This window comes from Neofelis nebulosa, chromosome 10, assembly GCF_028018385.1.
Source record: "Neofelis nebulosa isolate mNeoNeb1 chromosome 10, mNeoNeb1.pri, whole genome shotgun sequence".
NCBI classification, from domain to species: domain Eukaryota; kingdom Metazoa; phylum Chordata; class Mammalia; order Carnivora; family Felidae; genus Neofelis; species Neofelis nebulosa.
Window position 1 is genome coordinate 67,698,088 of NC_080791.1, and position 21,079 is coordinate 67,719,166.

Consider the following 21,079-nt stretch of genomic DNA (forward strand, 5'->3'; position numbering starts at 1 on the left):
TTTGGCCTTGGGGATGGTTTTGCAATTAAGTAGCTGATATGGTTTTCTGCTGATAATCCCTTTTCTGTGGCTAGGAAGTTGATTCAAAGCTGCTTCTCACTGGAAAGCTTTCTTTTTCATTCAAAACTGGGCTCTTAAAGGAGACAACTCTTTTTGTACTGAATATTCAAGCCACCATTGTAAAGGACAGCTTTTTTTTTTTAATGTTTATTTTATTTGTATTTATTTTGATAGGCAGGGCAGAGGGAGAGGGGGAGAGAGAGAGGAGAGAGAGAGAGAGAGAGAGAATGAATCCCAGGCAGGCTCCATGCTGTCAGGGTAGAGTCTGTTGCAGGGCTCCATCTCAGGAACCTAAACCAAAATCAAGAGTGGGACGCTTAACCAACTGAGCCACCCAGGCCTTTGAATGCAAAGAGAGTCCTTTCCTCACATAGAGTCTTGGGGGAGCCTGTCCACTAGGTGTGGGTGTGGGGAAGGGGATTCATGGTGAGGATATGTTGAGGGTAGAGGGGGAAATAGAGGGGGTCCAAGGATGGGAGAAAGCCAGACAAACTCAGGAAGAATGCCAGTTGTCTTCAGGGCCAGCCTTGTTGTGGGCACAGAGGTTGAGCAACTCCCCTGTGGGCACAGGGGGATGCTAAGTAATCTAATGGGAGGAATCTGCTGGAATCCTAGATCACAGTTAATGCTAATAACAGCTACTACTTGCACTATACTTACTATGTGCCAGGCACTATTCTTTGTATGTATTAACACATTTGATCCTCAAAACAAGATAAATGTCATTATTATTATCATTTTCCAGATGTGGAAATTGAAGCAGAGAACAGTGGAGTAATTTGCCCAAGTCACAGGGCTGGTGAGTGGTGAGGCAGGATTCAGAGCTGAGGAATCAGTTGCGGGTCTGTCTGAGATCTGCTGCTCCAGGATGGGGTCTGGAGAGGGGGCCCCACCCACACCAGAAGGAGGGTCTGGGTGAGTTCCTGGGACCCTTAGGTTTTCACCTACACAGTTGGGGGAAGGATGGATACCAGTGGGTCGTGGTGAAGAGAAAATGAGACAGTGAGAGGGAAGTGTGCTCTGGGGGCCGGAGGGGTCTGGGCACACCTTCAGTGAGGTTGGTTTGCTGCTAGGAAGAGGGGAGATGGGAGGCTGAGAGATTGGCTTTTCCAAGGAGAACCCAGCTGGTGCCCCAGAGACTCTGAGATTCTAGGGGAGCCATTGAGCCTGGAGAGGAGATGAAGGAAGCAAGAGAGAAGGACTCCCAGGAAAGGAAGTGAGCCTGGCATCAACCCCCCTCAGGGGCCATCCAGACCCAGAGATGGAGCTGGAATTCTCACTTCATGCAAGGTCCCATCTGGGGAGCCGGAAGGGGCCTCTGGACATTCCACTGGAGCCCAGCAGAGTGTTCCTACTGCAAACCTCAGAGGTCTCGGGCAGCTCTCATCAGGGCCCCTCCTCTATCTCTCTTCCTTCCGCTCTAAACTCTGCTCATCTCTCAAGGCCCAGGCCAGATGCTGCCTCCCTCATGGAGCTTCCAGGTCATTTACAAGACCAAGGACCATTCAGCTTCCTGAATGACTCACCACTGGGCGTCCACTTTCTGCCTTTTGTCAGGCTTATTTGCATCTGTGTGAGCTCACCAAGTGTGGGGAACTTGGTTACTCCCTGAGCCCTTGACAAATGTTTATTGAGTTGAATTGAGGAATGGTTTGGGAGTAGGCACAGCCCTCCTTCTAGCTCTACTGTGTGACCGTGGGTTAGTCACAAAACCTCTCTGGGCTGTCTCATCTGATGAGGAGAGGGTTGGGTGGGATGATTTGGAGGGCCCCTTCAGCTTTGACCTCCCAGTGTTCTAGGGATGGAATGTCACAAGGTGGGCAAGCAGAGGTCCACCTGTGTGTCTGAGAGGCTGGCCCCCCTTGGCTGTGGCCTCTGTGGAGCAGACTCTGTGCCCAGCACTTGTCTTTTATTATTATTATTATTTTATTGTTTATTTTTGAGAACTCCTTTGGGAGTTCTTTGAGAGACAGAGCACAAGCAGGGGAGGAGCAGAGAGAGGGGGAGACACAGAATCCTAAGCAGGCTCCAGGCTCCGAGCTGTCAGCACAGAGCCTGATGCGGGGCTCAAACCCACAGACTGTGAGACCGTGACCTGAGCTGAGGTCGGACTCTTAACCAACTGAACCACCCAGGTGCCCCCTAGCGCTTGTCTTTAATGCCCTTTGATTCTCACTGGCGGCTCTAAGAAGTCATTTAGGACCCTGAGTGGGTAGAATGAACACCGGCTTTATTCGTCTGGCAACAAGAATTTGGTTGGCAATAAATTGCTTGGCCAATGAGAGCATAATCACTTCTCATCAGATGACCCCTTGCCAGGAGCTGTTCTAAAATCCTGTCTATGGCTGATCCAGCTCTCACTCCCAAGGAAAAAAATTAAAAGCAAATTAGATGCAAGGATGATGAATTTGATGAAGGACAAAGATACCCTGAGGTTCTGTCTCCTGTAGAAAGACTCAGGAAGAGGGGAGCAGGTCACAAGCAATCTTAAGAAGCTGCCAAAGCCTGAGGTGGGAAGAACTGGCAGCCGCCCCCCACCCCCACCCCCAATCTCACGCCTGTGATGTAGGAAAGCAGGCTTCGGGCCCAATTCCACTGCATGGTGGACAATTATTCACTCGCCAGGCGGGCAATAAGACAGTTCTCACAACCTGTTCTGTGAGTTCTGCAAAGTCCCTGCTCTCCATCCTATTACATCCAACCTCACCTTGTGCGAAAGGACAATGTAGACAGGACAAAATCCCATCCGAGGGATTCCATGCTTCTGGTCGACATCACAAGGCGAGAAAGCCTCCTAAACCAATGACCAGACCCAGAACTGTGCCTCAGGGGTGAAAGGCACGGGTCTCCTAGGATTCTTATGTCCTTGTCACACAAAGATGAGTATTGTCCCCAAACTATTTTCAGCCAGACCGCATATCTGAACCCCTTTCATTCCACCAATGCAAACTCATTTCTGATATTCATCTTGCTAGCCAATATGCTACCATTTTCTCCAATAAAACTCATTTCTGACATGCAACATGCTAATTTTCGGAGCCTTAGCTGTTGGATGAAAAAAAAATAATAGAAGTGCTTACACCGGTCGTTTCTGACATATGGGCTTCATCCTGAGTGTGCATGTTAGCTCATGACCCCTGGTCTGTAGACTCTCAATTAGGGCAACATCTTAGAAAATTGAGTTCCTCTCTATGCTGAAGTATTTGGAAGTAAATTATGGGCATCATAACTGGTTTCTTGTTATGATGCCCATAATTTACTTCCAAAACCAGTAATGAGAGACCCTGTGACTCTGTAAATCATTGAGTTTGAAGAGAGAAAATAATTTACGAAACCTTATCTCATACACAGCTTCTCTCCCCAGCTGGAGATTCAGTCACTGACTGAGTTCAAATCCCTGATCCCCATCACCAGCTTCCCTCTGCCCCTGGCCACAGGTGGAGTCACCAAACTCTCCAGAGTCTGGACTGCAGGCAACCTTAACAGAGGAGCCTGGTGCAGATCTTAGAACAGTGTGTGATCGTAAGTATTCAGGCCACTGGATGAGCCTTCAAGCTGAGTTCCCTCCATAAATTTAGTTTGGTTTGAATTTTAGGTCAGTGGCATTCCTGGGAGAGATGTGGATTTTCACCTCCTTACAATACAAACCACTAATTCAGGCCTCTGGGAGTTCTTTCGTGGGGGGGCTTTCACTTCCTATAAATGTACTGCCTAGATTTTGGGCACTGACTCAGAGTCAGTTTAGCATTTTAAAAAAGCTAAAGAATATGTAAAGCATCCTAATAAAAATATAGTTAGAGCCCAGGCGGGAGGAATAATCATTACGTTAATGCATGGGGCTCGTATTCCCAAAGGCACTTTTGTGCTTATATAAAATCCTTTCCCCCCTGGTTAACTGGTCTTAGAGAATGGCACTGTGTTTACTGTTTTGTTGTTGTTGTTTTCTGAGACCATTGGCATTTCTGAGTCTGGTTTTTGAAGTTCCATCCATGTTTTTATTTATGAAGCAAGCATGATACAGACAGCCCTGTGAACAGGTCCTGAGTTTTGGAATCAGACACCTGGGGTCCCCTTCACAGCTCTGCCACCCCCCAGCAGGATGAGCTTGGGCTCTTCTTAGCTTCAACCTGAGCCCCAGTGTCTGCATGTGTGAAATGGGGCTAATAAAATTTATTTGGGGTCATGGGATGACTAAACTCATCAGTATTTGTAAAGTACTTATCATTTAGGAAGTGCTCTGCTCTGTTAAGGGTAGGTGCTTAGTCCAAGGCCAACCTGACAATGCCTGTGTATGGAAACAGCTTTAGAAATGTGTGCCCTCGGGCACTGTGAGTGGTTCTGTTCTGAAGAATAATTATTTGTGAGCTAGTGGATCTGAAGCCTGGCTGACAGTGGTGGGTGGGTCTCAGACCGGGGGTGTAGTGCACTTACCATTTGGACCCCAACTCTGGGCACTGCTTGGTAGACTTAGCAAGGCTCTAGAATCCAGACCTTCTCTGGAGTCCTGCCTGAAGTTGGTGGTGGCTTGTGCTGGTCCCAAGTGAGGAACAATCGTCAGTCACAGATCCCTGGTTGGGAGATACATGAGGCACTGACCTCCTCCTCTCCTCAGCACATCCCCTCACCACACCCGCCGCCTCCTGAGGCTCAGCCCACCCACCGACCACCCCAGGTCAGGAGGAGGTCTGGCTCGGCATCAGCAGCCTAGCGCCGGGTCCTTCTGACCGTCTGCCACCTCTTCTCTAGCCAGTCCTCCCCTGTCCCTTGTAGCCAGGCTCCAACGATGGAGGTGCTGCTTCAGTTCCTGTCTGGTGTTTCAGAGTTCTAGAACTAGAATCGAGCCTTGCTCCCCTTACCCGCCCCCCCTTTGCCAGGCCCCAAGAGTCATGCCCCTGGTTTTCAGGATCTGTGACTGGAGTCCTGCTACCTTCTCAGAGGCACCCCTAACCCTGGGCTCCCCACTCAATGTCCACTGCCTAACCCATCATCAAGCATTTGACCATGTGTGAGTCCATCTGGCCGTGGGCCTTGGCCACCCTTGGGCTGGTGTGTCCCACCCTGCCTGAGCCCTGGGCCGGGCCCAGGAGGGCATAGCCCCAGGAGGGCATAGCCGCTGCCAGCCCCAGCTGACATGGGCACAGTCAGCACAGAGGCCATCTGCTGGGTGTCCAGGGAGCCCACACACACTTGGCTGGGAGTCAGGAAGTCTCAACTGGGGAGCAGCATCTGCCCCTCACGGCCTCTGCTGGAGAGTTGTGGGAGGGTTCTGCAACCCCAGCTCCTTGCTCAAGCTGTCTCTGCAGGCTCTGAAGCAGCCTGTGTCAGGAATGTGGGAGGGGGTGCAGATCAAGGCGGGGAGCTGCTGGCAGCTGTAGGGAGGGGCGGGGGTGGCAGCTGCTGCTGTGACCGCCCACTCTCCTGTCCCCTCCACAGTGTGGCATTTTGGGACCAAAGGAAGCCTCCACCCCAGATGCTTCTGGGCTGAATGTAGAGACATGGGCAGGATCAGGCCCGAATGTAGAGACATGGGCAGAATCAGGCCCTCAGTATGTCCTTGGTCAATAATTAACATGAACAAGACTCCAAAGCTGTTTTTCAATGCCCAGCCCCTTGTCGCCCACTTCTGCTAGTCAGGTTCTGACTAATTGATCTGAAGCAGAGTCTGGGCTAAGTATTTTTCAAAGCTCTCCAGGTGATTATGATGTATAGCCAGTGCTGAGAACTTCGGCTCCAGAGCTTTGCTATTCAAAGTGTGGCCCATGGGCCAGCAAAACTGACATCACCAGGGAGCTTGCTAGAAATGCAGGGGTGCCTGGCTGGCTCAGTCGGTCAAGCGTTCAAATCTTGCTTTCGGCTCAGGTCATGATCTCATGATTTGTGAGGTGGAGTCCTGAGTCAGGCTCTGCACTGACAGTGTGGAACCAGCTTGGGATTCTCTCTCTCCCTCTGTCTCTGCCCCTCCCCAGCACGTGCATGCTCACACACACTCTCTCTCTCAAAATAAACAAACATTTAAAAAATAAATAAATGCAGACTCTCAACCCCAGCTATGGAATCCGAATCTGCTTTGTAAGATCCCCAGGGGGTTCAGAGGCACATTAAATTTGGGAATCACTGTGGGAAATAAAATCAACCTTCACCCAAGGAGGGCAGTTTTAGGACACCTCTGGCTGCCGCTTAATGGCTGTGACTGTGCCCATGTCAGCTGGGGCTGGCAGCGGCTATGCCCTCCTGGGGCTATGCCCTCCTGGGCCCGGCCCAGGGCTCAGGCAGGGTGGGACACACCAGCCCAAGGGTGACCAAGGCCCACGGCCAGATGGACTCACACATGGTCAAATGCTTGGTGATGGGTTAGGCAGTGGACATTGAGTGGGGAGCCCAGGGTTAAGAATGCCTCTGAGAAGGTAGCAGGACCCCAGTCACAGATCCTGGAAACCAGGGGCATGACTCTTGGGGCCTGGCAAAGGGGGGGCGGGTAAGGGGAGCAAGGCTCGATTCTAGTTCTAGAACTCTGAAACACCAGACAGGAACTGAAGCAGCACCTCCATCATTGGAGCCTGGCTACAAGGGACAGAGGGGAGGACTGGCTAGAGAAGAGGTGGCAGACGGTCAGAAGGACCCGGCGCTAGGCTGCTGATGCCGAGCCGGACCTCCTCCTGACCTGGGGTGGTCGGTGGGTGGGCTGAGCCTCAGGAGGCGGCGGTGTGGTGAGGGGATGTGCTGAGGAGAGGAGGAGGCCAGTGCCTCATGTGTCTCCCAACCAGGGATCTGTGACTGACAATCGTTCCTCACTTGGGACCAGCACAAGCCACCACCAACTTCAGGCAGGACTCCAGAGAAAGTCTGGATTCTAGAGCCTTGTAAGGAGCGGGTAACCAACCTTTGTATCGGTCCGTTTTCTCCAGATAAACAGGTTTCTTTTCCAGGAAACCTGTTTTTGCTTGTGAGGCCTTCAGCTGATTGAATGAGGTCTAGCCACATTATGGAGGGTAATCGCCTTTACTTCAAGTCCACTGATTGTAGAAGTTTACCCCGTCTACAAATACCTTCAGGGCCACACCTAGATTAGTGTTTGATTGAACCACTGGGTGATGTAGCCCAGCCAAGCTGACACCTGAAAGTAATCATCATACCCTCCAATGTGTCCACTGGTGTGGTTTTGGGGTGCCGGTGCCTTTAGGGGAGCGACCGTTTGCCTGCCTGTCTGTACTCAGGGCTGGATGCTGGTGTTCAGTAGGGATGGGAATGGATCCTCCCTGTCCTTCTCCACCCCTGCCGGGGCTCAGGTCCCCAGCACCCAAAGCTTAATCAGTGCCACAGTCTCCCAACGGTGGTTTCCAGGCTTTTCTCACACCACACCCAGCAAGACCTTCTTAAAAGCAAATCCAATCAGCTCACTCCCTGTCTCCCTAAACTATTTTGGTTGCCTTTCTCTTAGCACAGCTGACTTCTTTCCAGCCAAGCCACTGCCTGCAGGAACTACCAATACGTCCTCAAAAATCCAGGCAGCCTCATATCTTTGGGTGTTTACTCATGCCAAGAATGCAACTTCTTTACTTATGCACTCTATCCTGTCTCTCTTTTATCTGTCACCCACTGCCTATGTACACACACTCAGACACACATGCATATACACACGTGTGAGCACACGCTCAAGAATGCCTAGTCTAGTGGTGTATCTAGACCTCCTCTATGAAGTCTTTCCTTGCCTCTCCTCGCCACCTTAGGACTAACCACTCTGTCCTTTTTGTCCTCTCATCCACTCACCCCGTGCACTTGCCCACCCTGGGGTCTGTATAAACTTCCAGCACAGGGCCTGGTATATCTTATTGCCCTGAGTTTTATCTGTCTTCTGCAGTGATAGTGCATTCCATGGGAGTCTGTCTCCGGCAGGATCACGGGGCCAGATATGCATGCAGTCGGCTCTCAATCAGTGTCTGTAAACGAACAGTGACAGAAGGAATGAGCAACTAAATGGATACATGCATGCGTGAGTACCAAGCTTCCCCAAACCAGCTCATTTCTTTTTTTACCCTTTGAAGCATCCTGATGCCTTCTCTTGTTTTTTTAACTTAAAAAAAAATTTTATATTTTGAGAAAGAGAGAATGTGAGCAGGGGAGGGGCAGAGAGAGAGAGGGAGAGAGAGAATCCAAAGTAGGCTCTGAACTGCCAGCGTGGAGCCTGAGGTGGGGCTCAGACTCATGAACCATAAGATCATGACCTGAGCCGAAACCAAGAGTTGGACGCTTAACCAACTGAGCCACCCAGGCACCCCAGAAGCTTTCTGATGCCTTCTAATTCCCACTGACAACCTGAGACTCAAAGAGGATGTTTGGATCCCATTAGGTCAGCCAGAATCTCACTCCTTCTCCCCACTGCTGGGCAGAGCAGAGGTGGGGGTAATAAATGCAATAGCTTGTGTGTGTCGAGCACTTACTATGTGCTGAGCTTTACGTGGATTATTTTATTGAATACTTACAACTCTGAGGGCAAGTACTTGTATTATCCCCACTGTGCAGATGAGAAAACTGAGACTCAGTGACACAGCTAGTAAGGGGCAGAGCCAGGGCTTGAACTTGGGCACCAAGCCTGATTCCAGGGTCCCCCCTCAACCACCACACTAGACTGTCTCCCAGGGGGACATACAGTTGCATTGAACAATTTGGTGGAAAGCACTTTATTTAAATACAACTCAGACCACAATTTGATTTAAAAAGTATATTTTCACTTTTATTACTTATAGGTAATGTTGATGCATGATGAAGTTTCTTCTAATGCACTTATTTTTTATTGAGATATAATTCACATATCATAAATTCATCCTTTTAAAGTGTACAATTTAGTGGTTTTAGTATATTCATAAAGTTGTACCATCACCAGCCACTATCTGATTCCAGAACATTTTTATCACCCCCCCCCCCCAAAGAAACTACATATACCCACTAACAGTCACTTCCCATTGCCCCTCCCTCCAGCCCCTGGCAATCACTAATCTACTTTTGTCTCCATTAGTTTGTTTATGCTGGACATTTTATATAAATGGAATCAGATATTTTGGGGCCTTCTGTGTCACTTTTCCACTTAGCCTGATGTTTCCAGTTTCGTCCGTGTTGTAGCATGTATCAGTAAACCATTCCTTTCCGTGGCTGGATAATATTCTATTGTACAGTAGGCTGAGTAATGACTCCCAAAGACATCCGTGGCCCATCCCTGGAATGTGATCTTATATGGCAAAAGGGATTTTGCAGATGTGACTAACTAAGGATTTGAGATGGGAAGATTATCCTGGATTATGATAAGGATAAGGATAAAAGCAGGATTGCTGTGTTGCTCTTTGAAGATGGAGGGAGGGGCTTCAAGCCAAGGAATATCCAGTGGCCACTGGAAGCACCAAAGGCAAGGAAAGAGATTCCTCCTTCATAACCTCTAGAAGGCACAAGTCCTGCCTCTAGCCAGTGAAACCAGTTAAGGGCTTTCAGCCTCCAAAACAGTAAGATAATAAATTTGTATTGTTCTGGAAATTTCTGGTAATTTGTTACAGCAGTAATAGGAAACCAATATAATATGGATATGGCACATTTTGTTTATACATTAATTAATAGACATTTGGGGTTTTCTTTTTTGCACTTTCTAGCCATTGTGAATAATGCTGCTATGAACATTTATGAACAAGTTTGTGTGTGGACATACTTTCAATTCTCTTGGGTCTATACCTGTGGTGGAGGGAATTGCTGGATCATAGGGTAACTGTTTATCTTGATGAGCTTTGTTTTACAGACTCTTGTACATCCTGAATGGCCAGCAAAGTTTCAAACCGGGCAAGCTGATGGCCGGGCAGACCGGGGAGATTAGCATACGGGAGCGGGAGCGCTGCGGAGGGCAGGCAGTCTGGAAGTTCCAAAGAGCATTTCTAAAACTCGAGCTGCCATTTCATGCATATGCAGCACTTTCCCAGAGCCAAAGGCAATGGGACTGCAATCACTTTTTTCTGTGTATTTATTCGAAGGTAGAAGCAGGTATGCGGTTTCCTAAAGCTGCTGCTGAAACAGTGTAGATATGCCTAATTTGGTAAAAATAAACAGTAAGGATTTCAAAGGACATCCACAACAGGCGTGATAAGGACAGTGTTTGTCAAGTGTCTTCACACCCCGCAATGGCACCTGAATACCTCCTGTGAGCCTCAGGCCAGGCCCTGGGATGGGCTCCCTCACATCAGTTTTTGGATTTAGTTCCCACAGAACCCCACGAGGAAGTATGGCGTTCCTCCATGTGTGACATTTGAGGATGACACAGAAGCTGAGCAAAGGGAAGCGTCTGCCCAGGTCACAAAACTATTGTTTGAGGGAGTCCGAATTCAAACAAGATCTGTCTGCCTTAAATTACTTTTATCTCCGTAGGAAAGGAGGACGTTTCCTTCAAGGTACTTGTTCGGGTTTGTAAGTACACACTCTGAGACGGCTTCGGCAGTCACCTGATCTAAAACTTCTCTGGTTCACGTTAGAATGGGAAGTCCTTCTGAGGGAAATGACGTAGAGACAAAAGTCTTGGAGCTCCCCACAGGAACTGGGGAAGACGGAGGAATTAAAGCAGTCTGGGAGTGGTTTTTGTTTTGCTTTTTTTGTTTTGTATTTTTGTTTCTTGAGCACCCATCCCAGGCCAGGCTTCCCCTACAGTTGTCGCAGCATCCTTTTGAGGTACTTATTATCAGTGCTTCACAGATGAGAGGAAGGGAATATGGAGAGGTTACGTCCCCCAAGTGACCCAGCTGGTAAATATTAGAGGCAGGATCTGAATCCAGGTTTGCTGATTGGAAAGCCCTTGCTATTTCCCCCCACATAATCTTAACCACTTCTTGGTTTGGAATCTGAGACTCAGAAGGGATTAGGATTCTTCTTTCTGGGAAGCATGGCGAGGGATGTGAGGGAACAGAGAGGTCCAAGCCAATGCCTCCGAAGCCTACATTGACCTCTGAGTTTGGGAAGGAAGATGTAGACACACCAAGCTGGGAGGGACCAGAGAGACTCATCTGGTACAATATTGAAGCGTAGGCCCAGGAAAGGAGTACAACCTGGCAGGCCAGGATGCAGAAAGAGCGGGAGATTGGGGACCAAATCCTGCTCCACCTACTGGGTACATCTGGGCAAGAGATTTAATCGGGAGATGAGGAGGGCCCTGTGGCAATTAGAAAGAAGACACGTGACCGGGCAGCAGGTAGTCAGCATGCCTGGCCTTCCCAGGCAGCTGGGCTCTAACGGCTGAAGCAGACCAACACGTCCTCGCCGGGCCTTCTTGGAGGCTCAGATGATGCCCATGAGCCCACCGGAGGCTGGAGCCTTCTCCTTCCTCCATCACTGCCGAGAGACTGGGTTCCAGTCAGGCTCCCCAGACCCGGATGTCACAGACAGCAGGGTCTTGGGTGGTCAGTAATTTTGGGCAAAGAGCTTTGCAGAGTCTAGAAATCCAGCTCAGCGTTTCCTCAGCCTGCAGCCCCATGAGACCTCAGGAACAAAGACACTGCAATCCCGCTGGCGGCTGCTTCCTTGTTGCTAAGCGACCACATATTTGATACTAAGTTCCTGTTGATGAAGCTAATTGCAAAGGTTAATTGTCCTCCCAGATGAAAAACGCTCCAGGAATGTATTTAGGAGTTGGTCTCTATGAACTTCTGAGAGAATGTGATTTTTGGGAAAAGCCTGTTTTTCAGACGGTGATGGCATCAGCACTTTGTTCTTCATGCTTTGTTCATTTCTCTGGGCTGAAGTTTTCAAACTTGGCAAAAGGGACTCTTACATGGAACCACAACATATGTAAGAGGTCAAGGAGAGCTAAGGAGGTGGGTGGAGTCCCCAGAGACCCGCCCACCGTGAATCCACGCCCACTAGGAGCCCCGCCCACTCCCCCGCCTCCCTCCAACCCAGTGGCATCCCTGTGGTGCTGGTTTCTGGCTTCTCCCTCTCCTTTCCTTTACTAAGCAGTGATACCCTTGAGAGGTAAAGCTGTGCTGTCTACCTCTGTGTTTGGAGTATCCAGCCTAGAGCCTGGTGCAGGGCAAGTGAACAGTGAATGCATCACTCATAAATGACACCCTCATGTGTCATGAACCAGGCTGGATCACTAGTGTGGATGCAGCTAAAATACTTGATTCAAAGATCATGGAATGCAGTTTCAGCACTGTTCCAGTTGCTGGGTTACAGTCACTGGGGAAGCAGGTCATGGGCATGAGAACAGAGGAAATAGTGGGTTTTCATTTCACCTCCAGTACTTACTGGTTATGTGACCTTGGGCAGATGGCTTCATCCTTCTGGAGGCTCAGTTTCCTCATCTTTTTTTTTTTTTTTTTTTTTTTTTTAATGTTTATTTATTTTTGAGACAGAGAGAGACAGAGTATGAATGGGGGAGGGTCAGAGAGAGAGGGAGACACAGAATCTGAGACAGGCTCCAGGCTCTGAGCGGTCAGCACAGAGCCCGATGCGGGGCTCGAACCTGCAGACTGCGAGATCATGACCTGAGCTGAAGTCGGACGCTTAACCAACAGAGCCACCCAGGCGCCCCTCAGATTCCTCATCTTTAAATGGGGATGATAAAACCCACTTTGTCTCTCAGTGCTGTTCTAAGAACTGGTGTTGACTGTATAAAATATATGGCCCTGTGCCTGGCAGAGCCGGAGTTCAATAAATGGTAGCTATTTTTTTCGTGTGTTGTTGTTTTCCAACAAGAGGCTGGAGTGGTCACTGTGGGACAGCCTGCCTCAGGCAGGAGGGTGAATTCTGATTCAATTCATGAATGCTCTGAGGAAAGACACAGCACCAAAGCCAGGGGCAGGAGTAGTAGGCAAAAAGGAGTGGAGGTATGGCTCTCCAAACATCTCCAGTGGCATCTTTTCCATTTCACAGTGAGGATTTAAGAGGGCTTTCCTTCCAAGAAGATGCTGAGCCTCTCATTAGAGGGGCTGTGAGTGGTGCTGGGGTGATCACGTGGGGGCCTGCTGTCGGCCCTGGCTCAGGGTCACCTGTGAGGACCAATGCAGGTGACAGCATCACAGAGGGGCTTCCCAGGATCTAGGTGGAGCTCAGATCCTGACACTTCAGCTTCTGTCCGCCACACATTCAGCCCTCATTCAGCACTTATTTAGGGAAGATGAGTGGGTCAGAGATGGAAGACGTGAGTCCTACCTCAAGGAGCTCATAGTCTAATTCAGGGGTTAACAAACATTTTCTATAGAGGGCCAGCTAGTAAATATTTTCAGCTTTGTGGACCATATGGTCTTGTGCAGTTATTCAACTCTGCCATTGTAGCATGAAAGCAACCATAGGCAATATGGAAATAAATGGGCACGACTGTGTTCCAATAAAACTTTACTTAAAAAACCAAGGTTACTCAAGGACTATAGTTTGCTAATGACTTAGAGAAAGACAAAGTGGTAAACAGATCTTTACAGTAGGCGTCATCATGCAGATATTACACAGGATATAGCAGGTATCCAGACAAGGAAAAGATATTTGCTTAAAAAACTTCCTGAATGGGGTGCCTGGGTGGCTCAGTAGGTACAGTGTCCAACTTCGGCTCAGGTCATGATCTCACAGTTTGTGAGTTGGATCCCGACACTGGGCTTTCTGCTGTCAGTGCCTGCTTCAGATCTTCTGTCTCCCTCTCTCTGCCGCCCCCCCCCCCCCCCGCCAATAAATACAACATTAAAAACAACAACAAAAAGAAACCTCTTGATGGGGTGCCCGGGTGGCTCAGTCAGTTGAGTGTCCAACTCTTGATTTCAGCTCAGGTCATGATCTCATGGTTTGTGATTTTGAGCCCTGCATTGGGCTCTGGGCAGACAGTTTGGAGCCTGCTTGGGATTCTCTCTCTCACCCTCTCTCTGCCCCTCCCCCACTTACTTTCTCTCTTAAAGTAAATAAATGAACTTAAAAAAAAAAGTAAAAAAAAAAAAAAGAAACCTCCTGAAGATATCAGCTGGGTGGCTTTGGAGAAGTCCCTCTCTATATCTTAGTTTCTTCAGCGGGATATTAATATTATAGAGATCATAGGATAAATGTGTTATACACCTAACATACTGTCTAGGTCATTGTTATGTCCATAAGCTAACTCAATAAATGTCAGCAATAATAATAGCTAATTTTTTTGAGGGCCTTTCATATGCTAGCCACTCTTTCATGCACTCTCTCTATATTATCTTATTTAAATCTCATAACTATATTGTGAGAGATCTATAATCCCCCCAAGAAGATGCTGAGCCTCTCGTTAGAGGCTCTGTATGAGAGATGTATAATCATTCTTTCCATTTGACATATGATAAGACAAAGGCACAAGGAGATCAAATAAATCTGGTAAAGGCACAGCCAGGACTTAAAGGCAAATTCCTGAGCCAGAACTCTAGCTACTGCACTCACAATAACCACTGACAGTATATATTAGGACCCACTCAAGCCAAGACGGACAATTGCTGGTCAGCAGGCATGTTTCTGTGGGCAGTGGGTCATGGGCTTCATTGCTTGCCCTCTGGCAGCAAAGCCTGAACCTAAGTCTCTGAGTGATGCCCACACCCTATTACCGTGACATCCAATGGGTCATTTCAACCACGTTTGCCTCAAGGACTCAAGGGCACAGATGTGTGGTGGTATCTTCCAACCCTCTGTACCTGGCAGTACAGTGAGCTTATCATGTCAAGCTTCACTCCTTCCCTATCCTTTCTCCCCTTATGTCTAATCACCAGCTACCCTCAAAAACAAGCAAACAAAATATATGGAGTCCTGCTCCATAAGGATGGGCAATGATATCCTCACTCACCATTTTGGACCCATTTCTTTAGAGTTAAATTTTCATGCTGTGCCCACAGTGGGAGCAAATGAGCCAACTCTATCAAGAAATAGAGGCATAAACACTGTGGACTAAGGATGCCTTTGTCCACTTCTTGACTGATGGTCTCCCAGGGATCGGCCCATCTCACTTGCAATCTATGCTTTTAGCAGCTAATTGCATTTCTTAACCATGCTGCTTCAGACAAAGTTACACAAGTACAATTCCTGGAAGTCTGACACAGCTTGTCAGAGTAGCAGGGCAGAGCTCATCTTACTGGAAATCCCCCTTGGTCTCTTGAGGGGGGGGGGGTGCTTAGTATAGCAACATCAGGAGCCCCAGCCCCCTTAGCGTTTACTGGGCTTCCAATTAGAGTAGGCCCTTGAAGTTGGGGTATGAGTCAGCCCAAGTCTGTAAGAGACAGCTTGTATCTGGCCCAAGGTCAAATTTCAGAGCACCAGGCTCTAGGAAAGAGGCCCATCCATGTTTAAGGATTGGTGTCTGCACGCAGCTAGCTCACAATGATAATAACAACAATAGATACCATTGATTGAGTTCCTGTGGATCAAAAGCTCTTATGCGAACACTTTTCAGCATTGCCTTTCTCTTGTTGCGGTGGCCGGTTCTGCATGGGCGTTGGCTGATTTCCCACAGGTACGTCTTGATAGTTTCTCACCTCAGCTATGTGCATGTACCATGTGCCTCCTATGCTGGGAGTTCTCTGTTGATGCCCGTGTAAAGCCCCACTCTGCATCCCACAAGGGGAAATACCAAAGTGCAAGTGAGTTAGTCCCCCGTAAGATGAAATTTTGGCCAGTTGGAGATAGAAGTCACGAAATACATTTTTCCCTCATTCTCTCCCCTGAGAGATGGTTCCAAGACTCATCTTGTATTGCCCAAGAGCTTTCAGAGATGCCACTATGATTGAGCATTATGGGATTGCTTCTGCTAGTTATAGCCAGAATCTGGTAGCTCTAGTGTGCTCAGGCTGGAGGATTTCTTGGCATGGGTGGAGTGGGGGGACTAGTCCCCAGAGCAGCATCTTTCTAGGATGAGAGGGTCCTACCAAGTGTTAAAGGCATCAGTTTCAGTAGTGAAGATGAACTTGATTGGGCTAAGCAGGAATCAGGTAGAGGTAGATTGCTTTAATCTCAAAAAGCCTATGTATGTTCTTGGCTTTCTGAGGATTTGGCTATTTACTGCCATAAATGCAGAGTAAATTGAAACCTACCTTTCTTCTCTAGGATATACTCCCTCAAGTTTCTCCCAAGTTTGGGCTAGGTAGCTTTCTGGACCAACAGCTAATGGAATATCAGGTCTGAGAAGGCTATTTTTGGATGATCTTAGATTAGCACTTGAGCCAAAGCTCCCACATAGCCTTTGAAATTCCAGACAAAATATAATCGGGACAGACTTCAGGTATGATAACATGCCTCCTCGCTATGACTTTGAGCCTGGAATTCATTACGTCGTGCACATTTGGAGCAGTGCTAACTAATCTAGGGTTTTTTTCTTCAGGTCCTTCTTCTGCTGGCTTTAACTAGCAATACTTTTGCCCAGTAGTCACAAATGGGGTGTGGCATAGACAGTGCTAGCGTGGGGACATAGGAATATCATATTTCACAATCTCCCCTGCAGTCTGCAACCTCAGACTGGGTTCTAACTTATGGGTTGTAGGCAAATATATGCCACTTTCAGTCCTGGCCTTAAAACTCTACGTGTGTACATTTGCCCACACTTTCTCCCTTTTTTCCCCTCCACCTAGTTGGAAGCAAAGTTTTCCAGCTGGGTGGGGCCCATGATGAAAGGAATTCAATCCTCAACACTTGCTTGGAGGTGGAGGTATCCAGGAGAGTCACTTGTCACACATCAGGCTATGTTAAACCACTGAGATCTGGGATTGCTTGTTACTGGAGCTTAGCTCACACATACTAACAAAGTGGGGGACAGTGCCTTTCCAGCCCTCTTGCCCCCAAATCGTCCCCAGATGGTTGGGGAGCAGTTAGGTGTCCTCCCCTGGTCTTTGGCTCACCAGTCTTTGCCAGGCTGGATCAGGATGGAAGCATGGGAAGGTTTTACTGAAGGGCCAGGTACATTTCAGAAGAGCAGTGTCCTGTGAGAGGAGGAGAGTTTGTAACTTACTGTGATCATTCCCTGTGCATACAAGGGAAGCACTTCCGAGAAGCAGCCCGTACAGCTTCAGACCTCTGTCTTGGTTCCACCTGGGACCCTCTCAACTCCATTGGGGTTTGTCCTCGTCCTTGGCTCTTCACAAGAAGATGAGATTCCGCCCCTCAGATCCTTTAGGTTTTGTAAACCAGAGTGTTTTAGGCTTCCTTTCAGCTGATAATGGTGGTTCTGCTATCCCTGGGAGGAAGTGGTAAGGGTGTCTACGGGATGGTGTCACAGTCTCCTTCCCTCTCTCCCCTGCAAGGGGCTCTGGCTGCCTTTCTCACAGGCTCATCTGGGAAGCAAGTACCCCTCTCCATGGGTGTGCTACTTTTTTGTCAGAGGCAACCTGGCACAGACTCATTTGGGGAAAGGACATTTCTCTTGGTCAGAAGTTTTGACCTCATCCCTTTATCAAACAGCGACCCCTTTCATTAATGCAAGGGGACTTTGGTTCTTGTGGGGGCCTGGGTTCACTCATAAAGGTCACCAACTGGGCTACAAATAGCTCATTTTTGCCATTCAGAAGAGGTGACAGCCTCTCCTTTGGGATGGATGGTTCTCAAGTTACTCGACTCTGTTGGGGGATTCCCAAGTTATTTTCATGCTTTCCCCAAATTATATGCACATATATACACACATGCACACACACATGTGTATATACACACACACTCCCCTAGATGGTAGATAAGGTCATGCCAGAGCACAGCACACAGGGCACATTCCTGTCTCAGGGCCTTTGCACTTGCCTCTCCCTCTGCCTCAAACACCTGGTTTTCAGATTTCCATCTGGCTTGCTCCCTGCTCTCATCCAGGTTGTTGCTCAGATGTCATCTTCTCGGGGAGAAGATCATCCTATAAAATTGCATCCCTCATCCCCCAGCGTCCTTATATCCTTTCTCTGCTTTGTATGACCTCCCAGCACTTATCACATTCTGACAGGGTATATATTTTACTTGTTTGTTAGTTTACTGTCTGTTTCCCCCAAAGAACATATGAACTCCAAGAAAATAAGAGTTTTCATCTGTGTTGTTTCCTCCCGTATCCCCTGATCTACAACAATGTCTGGAATATGGCAGGTGCTCAAAAGATACTTATTAAATGAATTAATGATCCCCTTTTCCAGATAAAGAAGCAAAATCTCGGAGGGGTAGTTAGAGCTAGGGCGTGTCAAGAAAGATTTCAAACCCAGGAATTTCTGCTTCAAAGCGTTTTTATTTTCTGCTCTGATATCAGACTTCAGGCGTGCGCGCTATGGCCAAGGGGCTGTGATGTGGGACGATGCAGCCATGAGAAGAATATTCTGTAACACCAGGTACCAGCGAGCTGCCTGCCCCAGTAGCTGTGCATCGTTTGCAGGGTTTCTGTTCTGCCCACAGAAGCATTTACCTCGTCAGCAGCATCCATGGTCTTTGAAATTGCTTCACCTCTCTGTGGCTCAAACACCTTCAGCTTCCTACCTGCAAATATTGCCTTTGAGGTTTTCGAGCCATGCTTCCATTCTGTCATGCTTGACAGGCTGGGGGTCAGGTGCCCTGGGGCCCCGTTGTCACCACATGCTTCTTATCGGTGTGTTGTCTGTGCCTTCCTTCCCAGGTGGCTCGCACTCCAGAAGAGGTGACTTGTGATTAGCTACTCACATTTGCTGATCAGGATTTCCACGGCCACATTCACCTTCGCTTCAAGCGATAAAGCTTTCCACGGAAGGGATCAAGCGTCGCCTTAAATCAGTGGGGGCTTTAACTCATGCTGACGGCTGCGTCTACCCCCAGAGATTCTGATTCCATTGGTCTGGGCATCGGAATTTTAAAAATCTCCCCTGGTGATTCTCAATGTGCAGTCAGGGCTGGGAACACTGCTTCGATCAGCTGTAGAGCCTCTTTCTGAGAGGGGAGGAAGAGCGTACAATGTAGCTGAAAACACATACATTTCAGAAATAGTCACGTCTCATTCCCGAGTTCTCCTGTCCCTCCTCATCTGACATCCTGCTGGGAGCCGGAGACTGCGTCCTTCTCAGTTTCATTGTGGAAATCTGATATTTCTATTTTCTAGATGCCTTTCTTACTACAAATAATGGCAAACTCTGGTGAGTATGAGGTTCTTTCTATTGGTCGTGTGTACCTCAGTTTTCTCACCAGGGAAATAGGCATAATAATAATAATGCTGACATGGTAGTTTTGTTGAGACTTCAAGGAGCTAATATATGTAAATTAGGAGTTAAGCACCTGGCATCAGCTACTATTTTTGTTGTTAGGCATCTTGCTTATCAAATGCCTTCTCCAGAGTCCATTGTTATAGGAACTGATATTGGCTCCGACGCAACCTTCCACCTAGATATTGCATGACTCTCTTTTTTTTAAGTTTTTAAAGTTTATTTATTTATTTTGAGAGAAAAAGAGCGAGCAGAAGAGGGGCAGAGAGAGAGGGAGAGAGAGAATCCCAAGCAGGCTCTGCACGGTCCGCACAGAACCCGACGTGGGGCTCAAACTCAGAAACCGTGAGATCGTGACCTGGGCCGAAACCAAGAGTAGGACACTTAACCGGCAGAACCCTTGCATGACTCTTTAAGGGCTTTTGGCTTTGCCATGCCTCTGGCACACTCCAAATGTGTCTTTCTTTCAAAAGGTAAATGTCTTTTGAAAGACATTTCAAAAGGTCTTCTGACCTTTCAAATGTCTTTCATTTGACATTTCAAAAGGTAAATGGCACTATTTTAAGTCTTGGGACTTGCCTTGGGCAGGGGCCAGCCTCACCTGCCTCTGGACCAGTGTTCCTAGCCTGGCACCATAGTGGTGTCTATCCCTGGGGGTAGCTGTGACTACACCTCCCACAGGCCCAGAAGCGGGTATGGACAGATACTGCCAAGACAGTGGAAGTGGCCACGGGGTGGGTAGCAGAGAACTAAGTGGAGGAGCCCAGCACTGGAAGGGCCCATGTGCCAATAACCCAGGGATTGTGGGCCAGCATAGCCGCAATGTTTGGTCCAATCACACATGCAAATATCTTCCGGAAGGGGGTGCCTGGGTGGCTCAGTTGGTTAAGCGTCTGACTCTCGATCGTGGCTCAGGTCCTGATCTCACAGTTCAGGGGTGTCAAGCTCCACGTGGGGTTCTGTGCTCACAGTGCAGAGCCTGCTTGGGATTCTCTCTGCCCCATCCCTGCACACACGCACGTACACATGTTCTCTCTCTCTCTGTCTGTGTCTCTCTCTCCCTGTCTCAAAATAAACAAATAAACATTAAAAAGAGAAAAAAAAGGATCTCATGGATCTGGACTCAGAAAATTAATTGCGGAAGTCTGGTAAGCCAGACCCTGATCAGGGTGCAAGTATCTGTCTCTTCCTGTGGCCTGAAGTGGATGAAACATGGGCACCCACCCAAGGAAGAGACCACAACCAAAGGGAGGCAGAAAGTGCAATAGTTGCCCCCAATCTGGAGAGAATGATAGAGACAGAAGTGATACAGACACCACCTCCATCTCCTGAGACTGTCTGCCAGGGGTAGGGACAGACCAAATATTTAACAAGGGTAGCCATGTAGTGTGATGGGTTTCATGCCAGAGACATGTAAGTAGCTGTGGGCACAAGTCACAGGAGACCCGGGTTCACCCTGAGCTCTCAGTGGCAGCGGCTTCCCTCGACCGTGGCTGAAGGTTACCAGACCCACTAGCCTTTATTTCTTTACCCCTGTCTACATGTGAAGGAACTGAGAATGCCATGCTTGCCTTGTGTTGGCTGTATGTGGCTGTCCTAGCCCAGAACCTCTGAGAGAGGGGGAATCAGGTCCCCTTGTTCGCCACCGTGTCTCGAGCACACAGGAAAGCATGTGGCGTTAGCAGATGCTCTGTAGTTATTCGCTGAATACATGGATGGCTGCATGAACTAATGAATCCCAACGTAACACAATGATGGGGAACCCAGGGAAGTGGTGCCCAGAAGTCCACATGCCAGGTAGCTGGCAGGTAGCAGGGCACAGTGTGGTTAACAAGGTAAGACCCACTCAAAATCACTGGGGTGGGAGTTTGCAGCAGGGACCAAGATAT

At 48.5% G+C, this 21,079-nt stretch overlaps 2 long non-coding RNA genes across 2 annotated transcripts; one reads left to right on the forward strand and one right to left on the reverse strand.

The window, feature by feature from the left end:
• Positions 1 to 246: 246 nt before the first annotated feature.
• Positions 247 to 4,891, reverse strand: LOC131488723 (uncharacterized). Its single transcript, XR_009250263.1, has 3 exons — positions 4,786 to 4,891; positions 4,492 to 4,628; positions 247 to 351 (listed from the first exon to the last, which is right to left on the reverse strand). It is a non-coding gene; the product is annotated as an uncharacterized LOC131488723 (long non-coding RNA).
• Positions 4,892 to 6,591: 1,700 nt separating this feature from the next.
• LOC131488724 (uncharacterized) lies at positions 6,592 to 10,168 on the forward strand. Its single transcript, XR_009250264.1, has 2 exons — positions 6,592 to 6,901; positions 9,839 to 10,168. It is a non-coding gene; the product is annotated as an uncharacterized LOC131488724 (long non-coding RNA).
• The last annotated feature ends 10,911 nt before the right edge of the window (positions 10,169 to 21,079 follow it).